General features: G+C 39.3%; 1 protein-coding gene across 3 annotated transcripts in view; it reads left to right on the forward strand.

The window, feature by feature from the left end:
* Positions 1-51: 51 nt before the first annotated feature.
* Positions 52-24,688, forward strand: part of TMOD3 (tropomodulin 3) — an 88,494-nt gene continuing 63,857 nt past the window's right edge. Inside the window, exon 1 of one of the 3 annotated variants that reach the window (XM_082387878.1) lies at positions 52-234. The gene's annotated coding sequence lies outside the window, so the exon portion shown is untranslated. The remainder of the gene's footprint in view (positions 235-24,688) is intronic. The other 2 variants (XR_014243377.1, XM_082387879.1) reach the window with 2 other exon arrangements.

Consider the following 24,688-nt stretch of genomic DNA (forward strand, 5'->3'; position numbering starts at 1 on the left):
GCGCCCTCCTCGCTCGAACTACAACTCCCAGGATGCCCCGCGACCTGGGAGTGCGCACGCGCATCGTCGGCGGAGTGGGAACCTGGGCCGTCGAGTTGGGGGAGCTGCCGGCGGTGGATCAGACAACTCCCTGGGAGGCGGCAGCAGGCAGACGGGCGGGTACTGGGAACTGCGCGTCAGGTCGTCCCCGCGGGTCTGTGAAGGAGGTCGGTGGCCCTAGCGGGCTCCAGTCAGGTAAGCCAAGACCGTGCTTTCCAGGAAGTCCGTCTGCGGGCGCGGGCAGGGAGTCGCACCGGCCATGGTGGCTGAGGCGGGAGACGTTGCCTTCCACTGCCTGGCTGTGATCTCCTTCCCTACCAGTCCCTCTCGGGGAGCGAGGGGACGCTGGGGGCTGCTTCGGGGCTAACGGGCCGGGGTAGAAGCCGTGGGACGCGCTGGGCGTTGCCCGCGGTGGAGGCGCGCGAATCGCGAGTTGCTGATGAATCACTCGGGGGGCCCGGCCTTGCCGGGTTCGGGACCGGCTCCTTCCCCTCCCGGCTGGAGCCTGCGCGGGCCGCGACCGTGCGAGCTCGCGGTGCCTACCCTTTCCACCCCACCGAGGTGTAGCTCGGGGGACTAGCGTCTGAAAAGGTTTTTTTCACCAAGACTCCTTCAAAGGTTTCTACTGGGTGAAAGTTGCAAAGAAGAAAATGAAAAAAAAAAAGTAGGGCACACCCTTTTCTTTTTGATTGAAATCTGGCTTGTCTTGCGTTCGCCGTTTTGATCTATCTGCTCTTAGAATAAATTCCTGGCTCCTGCGCAGCACAGCTGGATCCGGCTGTGAAGTTTGTATGTTGGTTTGTTTTGAGGACGTGACTGGGTCGTTATATTTTTGCTTACAGAAATTGGTGTGTTTCCTCTGCAAGCCCGCATTCTGATTACAAACAAATGAGAAACAGCCGCAGGGGGATTTTTGTTCTGGTTTTTGGTTTTTTTATGTTTAGTTAAGAATCACATTTCCAACTTGCCCTTGGCTTCTCTTAAAACCAAAAGTCATCTGGTAATGAACACTGCAGTAAAACTTATCCCAGGAGGTCATACTTGAACAGGAAATAAGCCTGTGGAGATTTAAGTTAGTTATGTGCGGTCTCCCTTGGTTTGTGACATTTTCATGCAGCTCATGTTTCTTTTTCTGAGAATTCCTTCAGATTTATTTTTCAGCAGATTAAATTGATTAATTAATTGGCCTGTCCAAAAGTATATTAGGCTTAGAAAAATAGTTTTGTCCAACCTCATTTACCTTTGCCAGTCTCTTCTTCCTAGTCCTAGGCACCTTTCTACCCTATCACTTCTTTAAGAGCCCACAGTCATTTTATTAGAATACTTAGAATCACTTTTCTAACACATTCCTAGGAAAGGAACAAAAAGGGAAAATGTGAGATGCAGCATATTTTGGCTCGTTTAGCTTGCTTGCTTTTGAACCTCTCAGGATTTCTAGTTTGCTCATCTTTAAAATGAGGTTGTTTGGCCAGATGACCCCAAGATTGTCAGCCCTAGATATCTGATTGTAAAAATTCATTTATTCCATTCAGTCAGGAAACACTGGCCACACCTGTCATTCCAAGCCCAGTGCTAGGCATGAAGGAACAAAACTGAGTTCTTGAGGATGTCACTGACGTAATGCTCAATTTCTTTTAATCATGTTCTTATGACTAGTTAGTGGTAGTGGTATGAAAGTTTTGTGGTATACCCTCCAGGCCAAATTACTCTGTAATTAATAACTTAACCTAAAGTTAAATACATACAGATCAAATCCAATTACAATGATCCGTTTCCTCTAATGAGAGATTTTTCAAGTGTTAGCTACTGGTCCATTTAAATAAAACACAGGTTCAGTACAACAGAAAGGACTTGAATGGTGTAAGGTGGTGCTTCTCAAACTTTAACAGCCATAAATCACCCAGAAACTTGTAGGTTTGCATTGGGGGCTTGGAATCTGCTGGTCAGGAAGGGAATACTGTAGTTGCAGTGGGAGGCCACACTTTGAATATCAAGGGTTAGGAGATATTTTAAGGTGTTTATAATGACAGTTTAAAGACCAGTGTTGATAAATGCTGGAGAGGGTGTGGAGAAAAGGGAACACTCTTGCACTGTTGGTGGGAATGTAAACTGATACAGCCACTATGGAAAACAGTAGGGAGGTTCCTTAAAAAACTAAAAATAGAACTACCATAAGACCCAGCAATCCCACTACTGGGCATATACCCTGAGAAAACCATAATTCAAAAAGAAGCATGTACCACAATGTTCATTGCAGCTCTATTTACAATAGGCAGGACATGGAAGCAACCTAAGTGTCCATCCACAGATGAATGGATAAAGAAGATGTGGCACATATATACAATGGAATCTTACTCAGCCATAAAAAGAAACGAAATTGAGTTATTTGTAGTGAGGTGGATGGACCTAGAGACTGTCATACAGAGTGAAGTAAGTCAGAAAGAGAAAACAAATACCGTATGCTAACACATATATATGGAATCTGAAAAAAAAATGGTTCTGAAAAACCTACAGGCAGGACAGGAATAAAGATGCAGACGTAGAGAATGGACTTGAGGACACGGGGAGGGGGAAGGGTAAGCTGGGATGAAGTGAGAGAGTGGCATGGACATATATTACACCACCAAATGTAAAATAGCTAGTGGGAAGCAGCCGCATAGCACAGGGATATCAGCTCGGTGCTTTGTGACCACCTAGAGGGGTGGGATAGGGAGGATGGGAGGGAGCCGCAAGAGGGAGTAGATATGGGGATATATGTATATGTATAGCTGATTCACTTTGTTATACAGCAGAAACTGACACACCATTGTAAAGCAAATATACCCCAATAAAGATGTTAAAAAACAAAAAAAAAGACTAGTGTTGATAGCTGTGATATGAGGTGCATAGCAATGGCTTTTTCCAACTCTCAATTTAAAAAAAGTAATCCTACTCTAACAAAAAGAATTTCCTTCACAAGTTTTCTTTTCTTTTTTCTCTTCTTTTGCTCCTTCCCTTCTCCTTTCTCTTTGATGTATCCTCTCAGCTTTTTTTCTCTCCTCCTCTTCCACCCTCAACTGTTTTCATTTACGTTAATTCAGTAATTCAATAATTCAACTTGTGTTTTGCCCCATCCTGTTCAAGGTATTGTCTTAGGCTCATGGTGAATACAGACATAGAAGACATGTTTTTTGTCTGGGAGCCTGCTCCCTCTGAGATTAGGCATGTGTACTTGTTTATAGTTCAGAGCACTGTAAGAGTTGTCTGTAGGGAATAAAAACTTGCGGTAGGAGTTCAAACGGACAGATCTTCCACAGTTTTCAGGGTAGAAAACAAGTGAAGTCATCTTTTTCCCACTCAGTGGTCATGTTTTCCCCCAGGCTGTACTCTCTATACTGTTTGAGTGTGTTTATGACATATCTACATAGAATATAGTACAATTTCATAAATTAATTTATTTGGAACTTGGGGTGAGCTGGCTATATGAAAGTCAGTTAGGTCTGAGCAGTATCCTAGGGAGGATGAGAGGTTGTGAAGATGAAAATAGACCTGGATAGAGGCGCAGAGGAGGACTCAGTAAAACAGTAGAAAAGGTCTCGGTGGTTTTCAGGTGTCTGTCTGACATACAGTGCTCTTGTTATTTAGGATGTGTTATCTTTTAAAGTTCAAATTAGCTGGCAAATTATGCCAGCTTTTCAATTGTTCTTTTTTTTTTTCCATCGAGAGGTCTTTATTTATTTTTTAACATCTTCATTGGAGTATAATTGCTTTACAATGGTGTGTTAGTTTCTGCTTTATAACAAAGCGAATCAGCTATATATATACATATATACCCATATCTCCTCCTTCTTGTGTCTCCCTCCCACCCTCCCTATCCCACCCCTCTAGGTGGTCACAAAGCACCGAGCTGATCTCTCTGTGCTATGCGGCTGCTTCCCACTAGCTATCTATTTTACATTTGGTAGTGTATATATGTCCATGCCACTCTCTCACTTCGTCCCAGCTTACCCTTCCCCCTCCCCATGTCCTCAAGTCCATTCCCTACATCTGTGTCTTTATTCTGGTCCTGCCCTTAGGTTCTTCAGAATCATTCTTTTTTTTTTTTTTTTAGATTCCATATATATGTGTTAGCATATGGTATTTGTTTTTCTCTTTCTGACTTACTTCACTCTGTATGACAGACTCTAGGTCCATCCACCTCACTACAAATAACTCAATTTCATTTCTTTTTGTGGCTGAGTAAGATTCCATTGTATATATGTGCCACATCTTCTTTATCCATTCATCTGTGGATGGACACTTAGGTTGCTTCCATGTCCTGGCTATTGTAAATAGAGCTGCAATGAACATTGTGGTACATACTTCTTTTTGAATTATGGTTTTCTCAGGGTATATGCCCAGTAGTGGGATTGCTGGGTCTTATGGTAGTTCTATTTTTAGTTTTTTAAGGAACTTCCCTACTGTTCTCCATAGTGGCTGTATCAGTTTACATTCCCACCAACAGTGCAAGAGTGTTCCCTTTTCTCCACACCCTCTCCAGCATTTATAGTTTGTAGATTTTTTGATGATGGCCATTCTGACTGGTGTGAGGTGATACCTTATTGTGGTTTTGATTTGCATTTCTCTAATGATTTGTGATGTTGAGCATCCTTTCATGTGTTTGTTGGAAGTCTGTATATCTTCTTTGGAGAAATGTCTATTTAGGTCTTCTGCCTATTTTTGGATTGGGTTGTTAGTTTTGTTGATATTGAGCTGCATGAGCTGCTTATAAATTTTGGAGATTAATCCTTTGTCAGTTGCTTCATTTGCAAATATTTTCTCCCACTCTGAGGGTTGTCTTTTGGTCTTGTTTATGGTTTCCTTTGCTGTGCAAAGCTTTTAAGTTTCATTAGGTCCCATGTGTTTATTTTTGTTTTTATAGCTATTTCTCTAGGAGGTGTGTCAAAAAACATCTTGCTGTGATTTATGTCATAGAGTGTTCTGCCTATGTTTTCCTCTAAGAGTTTGATAGTGTCTGGCCTTACATTTAGGTCTTTAATCCATTTTGAGTTTATTTTTGTGTATGGTGTAGGGAGTGTTCTAATTTCATTCTTTTACCTGTAGCTGTCCAGTTTTCCCAGCACCGCTTATTGAAGGGGCTGTCTTTTCTCCATTGTATATCCTTGCCTCTTTTGTCATAGATTAGTTGACCATAGGTTCATGGGTTTATTTCTGGGCTTTCTATCCTGTTCCATTGATCTATATTTCTGTTTTTGTGCAGTACTCTACTGTCTTGATTACTGTAGCTTTGTAGTATAGTCTGAAGTCAGGGAGTCTGATTCCTCCAGCTCCGTTTTTTTCCCTCAAGACTGCTTTGGCTATTCGGAGTCTTTTGTGTCTCCATACAACTTTTAAGATTTTTTGTTCTAGTTCTGTAAAAAATGCCATTGATAATTTGATAGGGATTGCATTGAATCTGTAGATAGCTTTGGGTAGTATAGTCATTTTCACAATATTGATTCTTCCAATCCAAGAGCATGGTATATCTCTCCATCTGTTTGTATCATCTTTAATTTCTTTCATCAGTGTCTTATAGTTTTCTGCATACAGGTGTTTTGTCTCCCTAGCTAGGTTTATTCCTAGGTATTTTATTCTTTTTGTTGCAGTGGTAAATGGGAGTGTTTCCTTAATTTCTCTTTCAGATTTTTCATCATTAGTGTATAGGAATGCAAGAGATTTCTGTGCATTAATTTTGTATCCTGCAACTTTACCAGATTTATTGATTATCTCTAGTAGTTTTCTGGTGGCATCTTTAGGATTCTCTATGTATAGTATCATGTCATCTGCAAACAGTGACAGTTTTACTTCTTCTTTTCCAATTTGTATTCTTTAATTTCTTTTTCTTCTCTGATTGCCGTGGCTAGGACTTCCAAAGCTATATTGAATAATAGTGGTGAGAGTGGACATCCTTGTCTAGTTCCTGATCTTAGAGGAAATGCTTTGTTTTTCACCATTGAGAATTGATGTTTGCTGTGGGTTTGTCATATATGGCCTTTATTATGTTGAGGTACGTTCCCTCTATGCCCACTTTTCTGGAGAGTTTTTATCATAAATGGGTGTTGAATTTTGTCAAAAGCTTTTTCTGCATCTATTGAGATGATCATATGGTTTTTATTCTTCAGTTTGTTAATATGGTGTATCACATTGGTTGATTTGCGTATATTGAACAATCCTTGCATCCCTGGGATAAATCCCACTTGATCATAGTGTATGATCCTTTTAATGTGTTGTTGGATTCTGTTTGTTAGTATTTTGTTGAGGATTTTTGCATCTATATTAATCAGTGATATTGGTCTGTAATTTTCTTTTTTTGTAATATCTTTGTCTGCTTTTGGTATCAGGGTGATGGTGGTCTCATAGAATGAGTTTGGGAGTGTTCCTTCCTCTGCAATTTTTTGGAAGAGTTTGAGAAGGATGGGTGTTGGGTCTTCTCTAAATGTTTGATAGAATTCACCTGTGAAGCCATCTGGTCCTGGACTTCTGTTTGTTGGAAGATTTTTAATCACAGTTTCAATTTCATTATTTGTGATTGGTCTGTTCATATTTTCTATTTCTTTCTGGTTCAGTCTTGGAAGGTTATACCTTTCTAAGAATTTGTACGTTTCTTCCAGGTAGTCCATTTTATTGGCATAGAGTTTCTTGTAGTAGTCTCTTATGATGCTTTGTATTTCTGTGGTGTCCATTGTAACTTCTTTTTCATTTCTAACTTTATTGATTTGAGTCCTCTCTCTCTCTTTTTCTTGATGAGTCTGGCTAATGGTTTATCAATTTTGTTTATCTTCTCAAAGAACCAGCTTTTAGTTTTATTCATCTCTACCATTGTTTTCTTTGTTTCTATTTCATTTATTTCTGCTCTGATTTTTATGATTTCTTTCTTTCTACTAAGTTTGGATTTTGTTTGTTTTTCTTTCTCTAGTTCCTTTAGGTGTAAGGTTAGATTGTTTATTTGAGATTTTTCTTGTTTCTTGAGATAGGATTTTATTGCTCTAAACTTCCCTGTTAGAACTGCTTTTGCTGCATCCCATAGGTTTTGGATTGTTGTGTTTCCATTGTCATTTGTCTCTAGGTATTTTGTGATTTCCTCTTTGATTTCTTCAGTGATCTCTTGGTTATTTAGTAATTTATTGTTTAGCCTCCATGTATTTGTGTTTTTTACATTTTTTTCCCTGTAACTGATTTCTAATCTCGTAGCTTTGTGGTCAGAAAAGACGCTTGATATGATTTCAATTTTCTTAAATTTACTGAGGCTTGATTTGTGACCCAAGATGTGATCTGTCCTGGAGAATGTTCTGTGTGCACTTGAGAAGAAAGTGTAATCTACTCTTTTTGGATGGAATGTCCTATAAATATCAATTAAATCTATCTGGTCTGTTGTGTCATTTAAAGCTTCTGTTTCCTTATTAATTTTCTGTTTGGATGATCTGTCCATTGGTGTAAGTGAGTTGTTAAAGTCCCCCACTATTATTGCGTTTCTGTCGATTTCCTCTTCTATATCTGTTAGCAGTTGCCTTATGTATTGAGGTGCTTCTATGTTGGGTGCATATATATTTATAATTGTTATATCTTCTTCTTGGATTGATCCCTTGATCATTATGTAGTGTCCTTCCTTGTCTCTTGTAACAATCTTTATTTTAAGGTTTACTTTATCTGATATGAGTATTGCTACTCCAGCTTTCTTTTGATTTCCATTCGCTTGGAATATCTTTTTCCATCCCCTCACTTTCAGTCTGTATGTGTCCCTAGGTCTGAAGTGGGTCTCTTGTAGACAGTATATATATGGGTCTTGTTTTTGTATCCATTCAGCCGGTCTGTGTCTTTTGGTTGGGACATTTAATCCATTTACATTCAAGGTTATTATCGATATGTATGTTCCTATGACCATTTTTTTAAATGTTTTGGTTTTGTTATTGTAGGTCTTTTCCTTCTCTTGTGTTTCCTGTCTAGAGAAGTTCCTTTAGCACCTGTTTTAAAGCTTGTTTGGTGGTGCTGAATTCTCTTAGCTTTTGCTTGTCTGTAAAGGTTTTAATTCCTCCGTTTAATCTGAATGAGATCCTTGCTGGCTAGAGTAATCTTGGTTGTAGGTTTTTCCCTTTCATCACTTTAAATATGTCCTGCAACTCCCTTCTGGCTTTGAGAGTTTATGCTGAAAGATCAGCTGTTAACTTTATGGGGATTCCTTTGTATTTTATTTGTTGTTTTTCCCTTGCTGCTTTTAATACTTTTTCTTTGTATTTAATTTTTGATAGTTTGATTAATATGTGTCTTGGCGTGTTTCTCCTTGGATTTATCCCGTATGGGACTCTCTGTGCTTCCTGGACTTGATTGACTATTTCCTTTCCCTTATTAGGGAAGTTTTCAACTATAATCTCTTCAAATATTTTCTCAGTCCCTTTCTTTTTCTCTTCTTCTTCTGGGACCCATATAATTCAAATGTTGGTGCGTTTAATGTTGTCCCAGAGGTCTCTGAGACTGTCCTGAATTGTCTTCTTTTTTCTTTATTCTGCTCTGAAGTAGTTATTTCCACTATTTTATCTTCCAGGTCACTTATCCATTCTTCTGCCTCAGTTATTCTGCTATTGATTCCTTCTAGAGAATTTTTAATTTCATTTATTGTGTTGTTCATCATTGTTTGTTTGCTCTTTAGTTCTTCTAGGTCCTTGTTAAACATTTCTTGTATCTTCTCCGTTCTATTTCCAAGATTTTGGATCATGTTTACTATCATTACTCTGAATTCTTGTCCTGAACTCGACTCTCCCACCTCAGAGGCACAGGTCTGACACCCAGCCGGAGCACCAAGACCCTGTCAGCCACACGGCCAGATATGTGGGGAGTTTCTTGCCTTTTGGGAAGTCTGAGGTCTTCTGCCAGCATTCAGTAGGTTTTCTGTAGGAGTTGTTCCACATGTAGATGTATTTCTGATGTATTTGTGGGGAGGAAGGTGATCTCCATGTCTTACTCCTCAGCCATCTTGAAGGTCTCCCCTTCAGTTGTTCTTAAATTTAAATATATATGACTGTGTCTTGATAAAAATAGTTGAGAGCGTTTTTCTTTAGGCTGTAATAGTGGTCAAAGCACTATTGTCCTTCCTTGCTGACATTCGATTTACATGCCTTACTCTTTCTCAGTCAGTTTTATATCTGACCCTCAAAAATGACAACTATAGGGCTTCCCTGGTGGCGCAGTGGTTGAGAATCTGCCTGCCAATGCAGGGGACACGGGTTCGAGCCCTGGTCTGGGAAGATCCCACATGCCACGGAGCAACTAGGCCCGTGAGCCACAATTACTGAGCCTGCGCGTCTGGAGCCTGTGCTCCGCAACAGGAGAGGCCGCGATAATGGGAGGCCTGCGCACCGCGATGAAGAGTGGCCCCCACTTGCCACAACTAGAGAAAGCCCTCGCACAGAAACGAAGACCCAACACAGCCATAAATAAATAAATACATAAATAAAAATTAAACTTTAAAAAAAAAAAAAGACAACTATAAAATCATTGAGAGGAAAATGGTAAAGAAAACAGAAAATTCTACTGAACTTCTCATAGTCCATTAGGTATGTATTGAAATTGTGAAGAATCAAACTTGATTTGCCATTTATGAATAATTAAACATGAACACATATAATTATATCGATCTACCTATGTGCATCTGTAATCCATTAGGTGATTTGCAATAATGAAGGAATAGAGATGTCAGTAATCCAAAGTGGAAAGTAATTGAACATGTGTGGGGGGGTATTCTAGAATTTCATTTGAAACAAAATCATTAACTTATATCTTGAAGCAGAGTGCTACTTTGTATTGTTTTACTGAGGTGTAATTAACATTCAATAAAATGCACATATCATAAGTGTCCAGTTCAAGGAGTTCTGCCAATTTTATACACTGTAACTTCTACCAAAAGAGATAGAAAATATTTTTATCACCATAGAAAGTACCCTAATGGCGCTTTCCAGCCATTTCCCTCACCCACCCTCCGAAAGGTCACCACTTTCTTACTCTGTATTTCTGACACCATAGGTTTGTTTTGCTTAGTCTTGCACTTGACATAAATGGAGTCATACAGTAGTATGTGCTTTTTTGTGTCTGCCTCTTTCCTGTAACGTGATGTTTCTGAGATTTATCTGTGTTGTGTGTATCAGTGGTTTGTTCTCTTTTATTGATGAATAGTATTCCATTGTATGAATATACCGCAATTTGTTTATCTCATTTCTTCTTTTTTTAAAAAATTTATTTATTTTATTTATTTATTATTTATTTTTGGCTGCGTTGGGTCTTTGTTGCTGTGTGCGGGCTTTCTCTAGTTGTGGAGAGCGGGGGCTACTCTTCGTTGTGGTGCGCAGCCTTCTTGTTGCGGTGGCTTCTCTTATTGCAGAGCACGGGCTCTAGGCATGCGGGCTTCAGTAGTTGTGCCTCGCTGGCTCTATAGTGCAGGCTCAATAGTCGTGGTGCATGGGTTTAGTTGCTCCGCGGCATGTGGGATCTTCCCGGACCAGGGCTCAAACCCGTGCCCCCCACATTGGCAGGTGGATTCTTAACCACTCCGCTCTCAGGGAAACCCTACACAATTTAAAAAAAATATTTATTTGGCCACACCAGGTGTTAGTTGCGGCACGCGGGATCTTCGTTGCCGTGTGCAGGATCTTTAGTTGCTGCATGTGAACTGTTAGTTGCTGCATGTGGAATCTAGTTTCCTGCCCAGGTATCATACCAGGCCCCCTGCATTGGGAGCACAGTCTTAGCCTCTGGGCCACCAAGGAAGTCCCCAAATTTTAATTTTTAATGTTGCCAAATTTTAGTGCTGTCAGCCTTTTTTATTTTAGCCATACTAGAGGATGTAAAATGGTACCTCATTATGGTTTTAAGTTGCATTTTCCTGACGATTAAGGACGTAGAATGCGTTATCATGTGCTAATTAGCTAGCCTTTATTTTCTTTTGTGAAGCATCTGTTCAAGTCTTTTGCCTGTTTTTTTCATTGGGTGGTTCATCTTTTTATTGTTGTTTGCAGGAGTTCTTTATATATTCTGAGTACAGGTCTTTTGTCTGGTACGTGTGTTGGAGATTTTTTTTAACCTAGGCTTTGGCTTTTCTATTTATTTTCTTCATGATGTGATGAGCAGAAATTTTTTATGGAGTCATTTTATTAACTTTTAATTTTATGGTTAGTGTTTTTTATGCCAATCCCCAGGGTTGCAAAGCTTTCTTTATAAAAAGCTTTTCTTCTTTAAAGCTTTCTTTTTCTAGGTTTTACATTTTAGATCTTTGTTCCATCTCAGATTAATTTTTGTGTTATGATGGGAGGTAGGGGTTTAGGTTTATTTTCCTTTCATACAGATATCCAGTTGTTCCAGCAACATAGGTTAAAAAAACCTTTGCCATTAGATTGACTTGGCAACTTAATTGAAAATAAGCTGAGCTACTTTGTAATTTAGTTTTGCTTATATTGTCAGTTTCTTAAGAAGGCTCCTGGATCTTTAAAACAAACAAAGCAACAACTTTTATGCACCTCTTCCATACTGCAGCTAGACTGACATTGATCCAGGGCTAGTTACCATGTATTTCCTGATGGAGGTGCTAATAATGAATTTGAATTTTATTTTATTTATTTATTTTTTGGCCACACCACGGGGCATGCGGGATGTTAGTTGCCGATCCCCGCGCCCCCTGCAGTGGAAGCGCAGAGTCTTAACCACTGGACCTCCAGGGAAGTCCCTAAGTTTTAATTTTAAATGGCTTTTCTGTGGGTTGAGTTGATGGAGCCGATCTCATTTCAGTAGAAGTTGCACCCTGAGCAAGCTATAGAGAGCTTAATATTTTCCTGTTTATTGACTTGGTCAAAATAGATGTAAATATATATATATATATATATAAAACCCATGCATTTTAGTTTTCATCTTTCTACTACACTACTCCAGTCCAATCCTTTTTGACGCAGTTCCTGAATTTGTCTTGGAACAGTTTCTAAGGAGACAGGTTGGTTCTTTTTTCTTCCAGATTTTATTGACTGATAACACAATACAATGATAACATTTTTAAAAGAACGTCACCTTAACCATATTACTCTAATGTAACTGTTTCATTTTTCCGCATTTCCTTCCAGGCTTTGTTCATCCACATACATATTTTTGTATGGTTGAAATCATAGTGTACATGTCCTTTTCTGTGGTAACCAGTGGACATTGTGTTCTGTATGTGAGTCACCCTTGTTAGTAAAGATAAATAAAGCTGGAGATGGAGATAAGACCACTAGGGGACTTAGCAGTGGGAAATCTTGAATCCACAGCTTAATTAAAACTGAAGTAGAACAAAGTTAAGATTTTCAAAGACAAGGTTACCCTTCCATGGAAATGCAGGACAACTTTGGTTTCCTTATTCTCTCTCTCTCTCTTTTTAATGTATAACAGCTTTATTGGAATATAATTCACTTATACAATTCACCCATTTAAAGCGTACAAGACAATGGATTTCAGTATATTCACAGAGTTGTGCAACCATCAGCACAGTTCATTTTGGAACATTTTCATCACACCAAAAAGAAACCCCTGGGACTTCCGTGGCAGTCCAGTGGTTAAGACTCCAAGCTCCCAATGTAGGGGGCGTGGGTTTGATCCCTGGTCGGGGAACTAAGATCCCACATGCCGCATGGCATGGCCAAATAAATAAATATCAATAAATTAAAAGAAAAGAAAAGAAAAGAACCCTCTTGACCATTAGTAGTCACTACCTACTTCCTCCCAACACCCCTAGCCATAGGCAACCATTCTGCTTTTTGTCTCTATGAATTTGCCTGTTCTGGACATTTCATATAAATGGAATCATACATATATAGTCTTTTGTGACGGGCCTCTTTCACCATTATACTCTTAATAGTTTGCTTTGAGAATCGTATTACAAGGTAGGTTCCTCCACAGATGTGCACACTTTTTGACCTGTAGAGAGATACACTCCCTTGGGTACATATGCTCAAACACTTATACCTACTCACTAAGGGAGGAACACAAACACATCAAGACGAACTTACAAACTAAGGTAATTGATACATGGAGATAACCCTTTACAAATAAACAGTTTCATATTTGGGCATATCTAAGCACTAATATCACCACACATATGCACATGTGAACACAACTCCTGAAGCATATGTGAGAAAATGGGTGAGAATATGATAAACTGGGAGGAAAAGAGGCCTGAGTGGACAAGAGTGAATGAGAGTGTGATGGCAAGTTGTGTTTATTTCAAAGTGTATTCTCCTGGTGTTTAAAACACTTTCTAGAGCTTTTCATCTTTTAAACCATTAGCAATTGTCTGATATGTTTGTATTATTTAATATGTATATAGACTTGTAGGAAAGATTGTTGTAATTAGCTTATTATATAGCAGTCCTTTTGAGCAGGATGTTATTAATTGTAAAGTAGGGGATTTGCACATGGAAAAGTATAACCAACAAAATATTTTAGTTCCCTGGGTGTGGTGTTATCATTTTAATGAGGAGTTGTTAAGGAATATTTCCTTGATATGCATACCAGTGAAAAGAGGATACACTGTAATGTATACAAACGTATACATTATAAGTCTGACTTCTTCAGGCAGCCCTTACCCTGGAGTAAGCATGGCAAGATTTGATATAACCCCAGGATTTATTTTTGTTTATGGTGGGCGATTATTAACCCAAGTTAGTATTCTTAAAGAACTGTTCCTTTTTTTTCTTTCTTTTGTCTTTAATGGCCACTGGGATGCTTGCTTGGCTTGAGGGTGGGATTAGGGGGTGGGGTGGGGTGGGAAGGGATGGTGAGGTGGGGAAGAAAGTTTAATTTGATTGGGAAATATCAATAAATGATTATTGAAAAGTCAAGCCCCCCCCCCTTTTTTCCCACTCATTTGTCCCAAAGATCTACAGTTTCTTAGAGAAAATCATAGAACCATACACAGAAATGGACCTCGACAGATTTGCACATTTTTATCTCTGCAAAGCCTTCTGTCAGCTATCAGCACACCCTCTACCACTGCTTTTTCTTTGCCTCTTTTCTGGAGCCCCATTACTCCTCCTCATCAAATGATCTCACTTCATACTCTCCTAAGATATCAGATGACATTGCAAGTGAACTGCTGGATATAGTTTGCTCCCCACCAGAGGACAGCCCTTGTCACTGCATTCAGCTTCTTAGTTAGCCTTCCCATCTGCCATATCCTCTTTTCTATCTTCTCCCACTGCCAGATAGGAATTCTGGCTTATAACTCCTTTTGAATGGGATACCGGGGGAGCCTCTTCAAAGAAATGTTCAAACTGGTCCCTGAAAGATGTGAAAGGATTTGAACATGAAAAAAGGTAGAAAAGGATATTTCAGGTGTAACGAACAGTGTAGTCTGAGGGCTGGAGGCAGAAGACCAGGGAACTGTATTTACTTCTTTGGCTATGATACAGGGTGTGTGAAGGTCGTGCCTTCCCCTTTACGTGACTTTCCTTCCTCTCTTTTCCCTGGCTCCCTTCCCATCCTCCTTCCACCCCTTTTTAGCATGTACTTTGATGTCTTTGCTTAGATATTGCTCCTCCCCACTTCTATCTGGCTAACTCTATCCTTCCCTGACCACCCATAGTGATCTCTGAACTTCTGTATCACTAATTGTCAGTACCATTCTTTCGTCAGTTAAATATGTATTGCCTTGATTTAAAAAGGAAAAAAAAAAGCTTTATGTGCATGTCTCATTTTCCCAAATAGAGTTTATTAATCAAGGTTCTTAGGTCTCAGGGAACACCACCCACTCAAGCTAGGCTACTAGAAGATATGGCAGCAGGGCTGGGAGTTGTAGTGGGTTTTTACCCTGTTAAGGCAGCTGTGCTCCTTGAAATGAACTACAGCTGGAACCCAGAGCAGGCACTTGGAAAGTCCCTGTCCTTTCTCCCTCTGACTGCAGTTTTGCATGGACTGTCTTCGGTTTCTTTCTGTGCCTCTTCTTCATTCCAGAACAGTAATTTGGATTTTTTAAAATACTGTGCATAACACTATTATCTATCTTGATTACTGAGTTTCTTGGCGTCCTCTTAAATCTTGCGCCTGAGGCAAATGCCCCAGTCCTGCTCCATTCTTTCCTTTATAGACTGGCTTTCTCTACTCTCTTGCTTTCTTTCTCTCTTCTGCCTTCACCTTAGCTTCAGCTTAAATGTGACTTTGGCTTGCTGTGATGCTGCCTTCAGACTAGACTGGATGATATATGATCTTTCGACTTAGATCAAATCCAGTTCTCCAGGAATTTGGAAAGCTGAGAAACAAAACCTATCTTGCTTGGGCTAGGGGTACTGCCTGTACCGAATATCTGTGAGGGAGGGGCATTGTTATGGTTGTGTACTTCACAGGGCCTGGGGTAAGGGTCCCAGAGAAGGGGGTTTAGGGTTGGTCATCCCCAAACATGCTTACCAGAGGTCAGAGGGAAGTGACCATGTCATTGTTTTTGTATCTGCACTGCATCTGGCAGATTAACAGCTAAAAAGTGGGTGTGCCTCTTTAGTATTTGTTTATTGCTATGACTCCCTGACCATTTGACCATTAGGATTACCTTTTGGGCATAACAGGCTAATCAGAGAAATATTTTTTAAATAAATAAATTTATTTATTTATTTATTTAGGCTGCATTGGGTCTTTGTTGCTGCATGTGGGCTTCCTCTAGTTGCGGCGAGCAGGGGCTACTCTTCGTTGTGGTGCATGGGCTTCTTGTTGCGGTGGCTTCTCTTGTTGTGGAGCCCAGGCTCTAGGCATGCGGGCTTCAATACCTGTGGTGCGCGGGCTCAGTAGTTGTGGCGCACGGGCTTAGTCGCTCTGCAGCATATGGGATCTTCCCGGACCAGGGATCGAACCCTTGTCCCCTGCATTGGCAGGCAGATTCTTAACCACTGGGCCACCAGGGAAGTCCCAGAGATATTTTTAATATTAAAAATATTACCAAAATTTGTTTTATCATCATTTGAAAGATTTCTAATTTTAGAGCAAATTAACTATTTTTTAAACATTTTTGAAATTTATTTTCTAGTTCAGAAAGAATAGAGGAGTAGAACATTGATAATCAATTAAATAAAAAGTGATAATAAGTCTTTACAGACTCTACCCGCCAGTCCTATTAGGATATGGTAAAATCAGGTACTCCCATCATTGATCTCAGATATTATCGAGTCCCACCCCCTTATTATTTTGTTATATACTTAGTATCTGCTATGTTGCAGGCACTATGTTGGGCTGATAATATAAAAATAAGTGCCTGGGGACTTCCCTCGTGGCACAACAAAATGGATAAGACTCCACGCTCCCAATGCAGGGGCCCTGGGTTTGATCCCTGGTCAGGGAGCTAGATCCTACATGCATGCCGCAACTAAGAGTTCGCATGCCACAACTAAGAAGCCTGTGAGCTGCAACTAAGGAGTCCGCCTGCCTCAACTAAGACCTGGTGCAACCAAATAAATAAATAAATAAATACTAAAAAAATAAAATAAAAAAATAAGTGCCTGTCCTTAAAGAGCTCACGGCCTATGAAGAAGATATGTATTAGGCAACTGATTATGATGAGGTAAATGTTGGTAGAAGTGTAGGCAAAGTGGTGACTTAACACCTCTCTTCTGTTGCTTTCTTTGTACATTCGTCGTCTCATTTTTTTATATTCCCTTTTTTAGTCTTCATTGCTCTCACCCAATCTTTGCAATTAATTGTCTGGATTATATGGATCTCAGTATGGTAATATCTCATTTACCTAGTATGAAATAATGAAGTATTCCTTAAAAATGAATTTTGAAGATAATGACTTTATTGGCTAAAATTTATTGAACCTTTGCTCTGTGTCAAAAACTGTTCTAATTGATTTATATGTATTCATTTAATGAATTAATGTATCAGCCCCATGAGATAGGTACTATTATTATTCTCATTTTAAAAACAGAGAGACAAAATGTAGTTTACTACCTTGCCTAAGATTACAAAGTGAAATATCTGTAAGAAGATTGAGATCTTTTTTAAAAATCTATTTTAAATGTCATTTTTGGTAAAATGCATTATAAAGCTTTTCCTGGTCTTCTTAAATGAAGTTCTTCAAACTTAATTTAACCAAGATGATTTGGAGGATATAGAATTTTGAATTCATTGCGTGCATCAGGTATTATTCTGTGCTACTGAATTGCCTTCTGAGGTTGTTGCAGTTTATGGACTCTTGGTAATTACATTAAATTGTCCCACACTTAGTGCTTTAGTTACTTTATAGTTTTTCCTTTGCTTTTGCCTCCAGCTGCGGCTTTTTAATTGCCAATTACTGTCATGTTAGTAACTTGCTTCTGTTAATGTGTGGTGTGTAGTAACATAAAAGTAAAAGCATGGTAGAAAGTATTTTATAGAGGCAGTATGATATAGTATAAAAAGCATGGATTTTAGGGTCAGGTTCAAATCTCACATCTACTGTTGAGAAAGAAGTTATATATCCTTGGGCAGGCTCTTTATTCTGAGCCTTAGTTTCATCATTTATGAAATGGGGATAGCAGTATTTTGCAGTTATTATGAGGAGATGTATTTGGTAAAGTAAATACCTGGCAAATAATAGGTATGCAAGTAAAAATTGATCCCTTTATTTTTCTCTTCATTATGCTGGAATATGGCATATGGCCTCTTTGTTATTCTGAGAAGCTCAGGTAAATGAAAGAAACTTGTTTGTAAGATGTAAGAAAGATGTAGACAGTTTTATTCTGTCACTTAAAAATATTAGTTTACAGTTGGTGTCATAAGTGTTAATTTGAGCATTACCCTAAACTTCTGTTTTGGGTCCTTGTACTAAGCTCTCAGTAACCTCCTCTCCTTCTCTGCATTAAATTAAGTTGCCTTTACTTCTTTCTGGGTGGCTTTCTTGATTTTCCTTTTTTGCTATTAAAGGAAAAATGTCCCTCAGCCCTGTTCAAAAGAACCTATGCCAAGGCAGACCTTATGACACTGGGGGCAATAAACCAAGCTTCTTGGCCAATAACAGTGACTTCTGAGACTTCCTTTCTTTCATCAGTTCTGCTTTTTTCAGCTATCTCCAGCTTAAATATGAATTTATTTTTCTTTTTAGCCCCACCCCCTTCCATTTCTCCCTTCTCAGTAACTATCCACATTAGCTGTATGGTTATTATTTCACTAGTTTTATACGGTTTGGTTTTTATTATGTGTGTGTATGTATTTCTCAAAGGCTATATTTTGGTAATTTTTATTATTTATAGGGAACTCTCCTATCTTAATATGATAAAAAATTTTGCACCAGAGGTTTTGCCTTCTGTCTTGAAGTTCCAGTAAAAACCTGTGATACCCTCTCCTTACTGGACTGTCAGATGCTTCACCACATGCAAGTACTCCAGCTCAAGTCACCAAAAAAAGTTTTTAAACAATTTTACTGAGGCATAATTTACATATCATAAAATTCATCCTTTTTAAGTGTACAATTCAATAATAGCAAATAACTTTTTCCTATCAAAAACTCTTCAGTGCTGTCTTTAGTCTATAAGAGGATAGTCATCTTTTTGTTCCCAAGATCATTTATGGTGGGTTGTGTGGTCTTGCTCCTGGCTGCCATGTGGTTACATACACGTACCCCATCTGTTGGTTATCACTTCTGTTGTTCACTCTGGGTATCATAGTACTTCATTAACAGTGAGGTTCTCTATAGTTGGGACACTGAGTCAAAGTGGTGGAACACTACCATTTTGTTGAAGAATGGCTCCTTTTTGGCATTAACTGAGGGAACTCATTCTCTCATCTTAGGTATTCTCCATCTGATGAGATTTATACCCTAACTTCAGGGCCTTCCAAATCTCTCTGATTGGTTCTGTATTCCCCACTTCTCCCTTGAGACATCAAGACACATTATGTAAATTTAGGCATGTGCCTCTCCAAACATAACTGCTTCTCCATGTTACTCTGAAAATTAATTCAATAATTGCTATAGCAAACTTGGTATGTCCCTAGTCCCCTGAAATTGATTAGGGTAAAATGAGTGGTATCCCTAAAAGTCTCAAGTGTGCTATTTCTCCAAAGTTGTATATGAAATACTTCACCGTGTAGGAGTGAGGCATGGTCCATTGGGGGGCATGCATTCATAGCAGGCGGGGCACCAGACACCTGAATCAATGGCAAGTATTGGGGCTAAATGGTGTGGTGCATCCTGAGTGTTGTTGACCTTCAGAGTGGAAAAGAGGCCAAGTAGGGTTGGAGGAGCTAAGAAAGGCTTTGGAGAAGATGGACTTGAGCTAGTCTTTGAAGGGTATGCAAGTTTGGATAGGATGGAGAAGTGAAATTTGGGGTTGGGGTAGGGAGGATTGTTGAAGAGAAGTGCAGACCATATTGGGAAACAAATGAGGCAAAAAGGTAAAAGTGAACTTAGGGTATTTGTGAGACCCTGAGGAAACCAGCCTGATTAGAGCTGAGGATTCCTAGTAATTCTTAGTGAAAGTAGGAAAGTGGAGTTTTATCAAAATCACCAGAGAAACTGTCAAAATACAAGCACCTAACAAATGAAAAAAATTCTTAGCAAAGGAATGAAATGTAAAAACAGTGTTTCAGGAAGCATAGTCAGGTGACTGTGATCAAGATCATTAGAGCAGGAAGGCAAGAGTTTAGCCAGGCAAGGAGTTTGCTTGCCCCTAGGAGGAAGGGCTTGGTAAAGCATTGTTTTTTACTTCCTTTCTTTATGAGACTCCAGAAATTTCCCTAGGTACTGGAACTGTTCCTGGGAAGGGGCAGGGTCCAGAAACAGAAGGCTTTGAAGGCCTGCACAGAACTTCAGAAAAGTTATTTCTCTTGATGTTTCCTTCGGGAAAAGGAATAAAACACCCCAAAACTGGCCCCATCCCAGTTTCAGAGTCTCAATTATATAGGGCCTTTGGGCCCAAGCTGTGGAGCTTTGGAGAATATATAATTATATATCTCTTTAAATGATTCTTACTATTGGTCTCATAGATTGTTAGTTTTTTTTCCCCTTAATTAATGTTCTGAAATTCTTTTAATAGGACTCTCTAATGGCTGATGCTTTTCGTTGTTTTGCTTTTCCACCAAAGCACTTTTTGCTGTTACCTGGGGGTGGCATGCATAAAGTCAGAGGCAATATTTGTTACTGTTTTTTCGTACACAGCAACAAAATGCAACAAATGATTGAGTTATTATTTAAATTAAAAATAAAATAAATGCACATGATACAAAACTCAAAAGTGACCACTGGATATCTGGTGAACACTCTCCCTGTATCTTTAGCTCTCTGGTTTGTCTCTGGTTCTTGTGGATCTTTTCAGAGTTATTTCCAAGGCACTTATTTTTAAAAGTTGAGTGATCTTAGACTTTTAGATTTGGAAGGACCATAGGGGTCATTTGTCAACCGTTAGTGTTTCTTGTGGTATAGAGAAAAGTGGGCCAGATTTGAGGAATGGACATGGATGAATTAATGGGGTTGAGTGACCCCTCTAAAATTTCTTAGAATATCACCATCTGAAACTAAAGCCTTTATGAAGCCTGTTTCCCAAAGGCCTCTTTCCTAAATTCCAAATCTATTTTCCCAATCTGTTTTCCTTGTTCTGAAGTCTTTTTCCTAATATCTTCCAGTACTGTCCTACTCTTGATTGTCTTGGATTTAATATTTAATTAAAATAGAGACAGTAGTTAGATACTTTTAAATTTATTTTAAAAAAAGAAAATGAAATAAAGAACAAGACAGAAGTGCATGTGCTGCTTTATACTTCAGTAGTTTTACTGTATTACTAAAATTTACATTTAATTTTGTGATTAAAATTCTTTTGCATTCATTCTTATGATTTATGATATATTGGGAATTCATGTTTTCATAGAAACAGTTCTAATTTTATTATGGGAAAATAGAAAATGATCTGTAGAAATTTGCTTTATTTGGCAACTTTCAAGAAAGCATTTATTAATATGGTCATTCCACTTTAACTTCTTTTTCTCTAGTACGTAACAACATAGGCCCATGTTTGACTTCATTATTTACTTTTTTTCGTTGTTTGATCTGTTCTGGTTTTTCAAGTCACTTTCCTAAAGTATTTCACTTTACTGTTTTTGTGCTTACCTAGCATGATTCAGCTCTGGTATCTTTCCTTTCTACTTATACATTGTTCATGTTGGCAAGTTTGAATTAGTGTTTCCTTAAGATCATAGACATTAGAGCTACAAGAGACCTGAGGACATTGAGCCTGGGAATAAAGTGAATAGGCTTCATCCCTTTGCCACTTCTCATCTGTTGACAGTGGCTGCCTAAAGACTGAGGCAGAATTTACCCTGACTGGGGAAAAGGCTGTTTGATTTCCCGTGTCTGGACCTGGAGAAGTCTACTGTCAGAACTAGGACATATCTTGGTTATTCCTCATCTAGCCCAGAAAACTGAGAAGTGAAGTAACTTGCTCAAAGTCACAGAGCCCTTAAGTCCATGGATCTAGTGACCCCCAATGCTAGGAGCTAAGTGCTAGGCCTTTTTCTCCCTAAGAATTCTGGATTTCTTTCTGGATTTTTTGGTTTGTTTTTGTTTTTCCTACTCGAGTGATAATTGAATTCTATTAAGTACATCAACTTGTCACAGTTTGTTGTATCTTCAGGAAAGACTCAGAAGTATTCATCGGGCAGTTTAAAAATAAGCTTTTCCTTATTCTAGGAAAGAAAGGGGGCTTGAGTTACATAGTCTAGCTAAAACTGAGAACTTTCTTTTCACTTATTTTTTTTTAATATAAATTTATTTATTTATTTGTTTGTTTTTGGCTGCATTGGGTCCTCGTTGCTGCGCACAGGCCCTCTCCAGTTGCGGCGAGCGGGAGCTACTCTTCGCTGCGGTGGGCGGGCTTCTCATTGTGGTGACCTCTCTTGTTGCAGAGCATGGGCTCTAGGCACACGGGCTTCAGTAGTTGTGGCACACGGGCTCAGTAGTTGTGGCTCGTGGGTTCCAGAGCGCAGGCTTAGCAGTTGTGGCACATGGGCCCAGTTGCTCCACAGCATGTGGGATCCTCCCAGACCAGGGCTCGAACCCACATCCCCGGCATTGGCAGGCAGACTCCCAACCACTGCGCTTTCAGGGAAGCCCCAGCAGGCAGATTCTTAACCAGTGTGCCACCAGGGAAGTCCTCACTTATTTTATTTTATTTTATTTTTTTCTTTGGCTGCGTTGGGTCCTTGTTGCTGCGTGCAGGCTTTCTCTAGTTGGAGTCGGGGGGGGGGCTACTCTTCGTTGCGGTGCACGGGCTTCTCTTGCGGTGGCTTCTCTTGTTGCAGAGCATGGGCTCTAGGCGTGTGGGCTTCAGTAGTTGTGGAACGAGGGCTCAGTAGTTGTGGCTTATGGGCTTAGTTGCTCCGCGGCATGTGGGATCTTCCCGGACCAGGGCTCAAACCCGTGTCCCCTGCATTGGTAGGAGGATTCTTAACCACTGCGCCACCAGGGAAGTCCCCTCACTTATTTTTAAGACTGAAAGTTTTCCCATTAAACTTTTAAAACTTATCCTCATTACTATCCATCCAGACCCACCCTCCCAAAAAGGGAGGAAAAGTAGAATTTTATTAGAAAGAGTGAATTTTATTAGAGTGAGATTGTGGGTTCAAAACAAAATCTGGTCTAGAAGGATTAAAACACTAGCAGAGTGAGACAGGGTAGGGAGGTCCTTTAATAACATTTTACTTTCTACATTTATCAACTGTACTATTTGACATTTTGGCCAAGATCATGCATTATTTTGAAATTACGAATACAGGTAACACAATACACGATACAAATAACAATAGTAGCTATATTCTGTGTATATGTTAGTATTTATTTTATGATCGTTGATTTGGGAAAACTTCATATTAAAAATATATATATTTTCTCTGACATCTTCTACATCTTATGGGCTTATTTTGGTGGTTTAGAATAGTTCTGGTAATTCCTTAGAGCACTTTCTCCCATGTATTACCAAAACCTTAACTTTTTTAAGTCTCTAGAATGCTGGGACAGCTTTCACACAAAATATTTTGATGCCTTATTAACTGTTAACCAGCAGGTCTGCAAGTATTGCCAACAACAGTTATGTACATGTTCATCACGTTTTGTTGAGAATAGTTGATTTCTCCCAGGATAGTTTCCTCATTTGGAGGTATATTTTTCTATATAAACACATTTTCAGTTGAACAGTGATGTACTTCTTAATCCTTTTTTGTGGCACAATTATTGATACACAACGTTGCTAGAGGGTAGGGTTCTGCATACCCGTGGATGTAACAAGGGAGTGGAGAAGAGAAGAGACATGCCAGTGAAGGGTTCTTTTCAGTGTGTCACCTGGGCTGTACTCTTATGATGGAAGGTGGCAAGAGAAGGTGTGAGGGAGAATCAGATTTACTTTCACTATATGCCCCGCTTTGCTGGTCACCAGTTTTACATATTGAGAGAGCACAACAGTGTATCCAAAGAAAACTTTAAAGTGTTGAGATTGAATCTGCATTTAACATTACATCTACAGTTGAATATTACAGTCTCTGTGCCCTATTTTTGCCATGTCTTTGATTCTTATAATCTTTTAAATTCCAGTTTGAGAAACACTTATAAAGTGGGCAGAGAGAACAACAATCTGTTTATGCAATTTTCTGAAATTCTTTTCCTCTCCTTCCCGTGGTCCCTTTCCTCTCCCTATGTCCTACCCCGCTCCAGTCCAATGTCTCCCTTCCCCAGGGCAGCACATTAAATGTAATAGGCACTTAATAAATATATACAAATACATATTGATTTGAAGATGGGGAAATTGGTAAGGTTGAAAAGAGTTTTTCAGAATGAAGGAAAAAACCTGGTCTGAAGCCCAGGAAATTCAGAAGGGTGAAACTGAGGAAAGATGTTGCCGTTCACCTTTTGTTCACTGCATAAAACTCAACTTGATCTCAGCATGATTTCTTTAAGATCTAGCCTAGTTTATTTTAGGATTTTGTATATAGTTTTACTAACTCAGTGTATTAAGAAAATTCTTGCAAGAGGAAGAATGAGTCATAGCGATACTTCCCTTGGTAGAGAAAGAGAAAGAAAACCCTCAGTCTCTCCGTTATATACTTGGAATGGATTCAGCATTTTGATTGATGGCTGAGCACTGATAAGTTTTTCCTGCAAGCCACCTCATGTCATATTTGATTTTGTCCACAGTATAACTGGTAGAAGAATCTTTTAGGTTAACCAGCAGAGATAAGAGCTCTGTAACCTGATTATCCTGGGAGACTTGTTTATGATGTCATTCCTATTTTAAGATTTTTTTGAGTTTGCAATAACTTTTAGAAAAGCTTGAGCATTTCCTCCTCTGCCCAATCTATTAAACAAACAAACCAAAAAGAAGACTGGAAAACCTTTGGTACTGAGAAACGGGTATGTTAAGGGTGTGGCTGGTGTGGCATTCATCCCAGCCCAGAGTGGGTTCCTCTCTGACCTTGCCTTGTACCTCTGTTGCTGCAACTCCACAAAGAATAAATAGAGAGGAGGTGGGCTACGACTGGGAGCTGGTTTGGCTGCTTTGAGCCAGAAAAGGAAATGGGGGTACTCACATGGGAGCCACAGAGTCTCTCGGTAGAGTCTTGTTGAAAGATTGTTTTTGAAGTGCTATGAGTAAGCTATGAAGTATTTCTCCTAATAGTCACAGAA

Source organism: Balaenoptera borealis (assembly GCF_965194805.1).
Source record: "Balaenoptera borealis genome assembly, chromosome: 3".
NCBI lineage: Eukaryota > Metazoa > Chordata > Mammalia > Artiodactyla > Balaenopteridae > Balaenoptera > Balaenoptera borealis.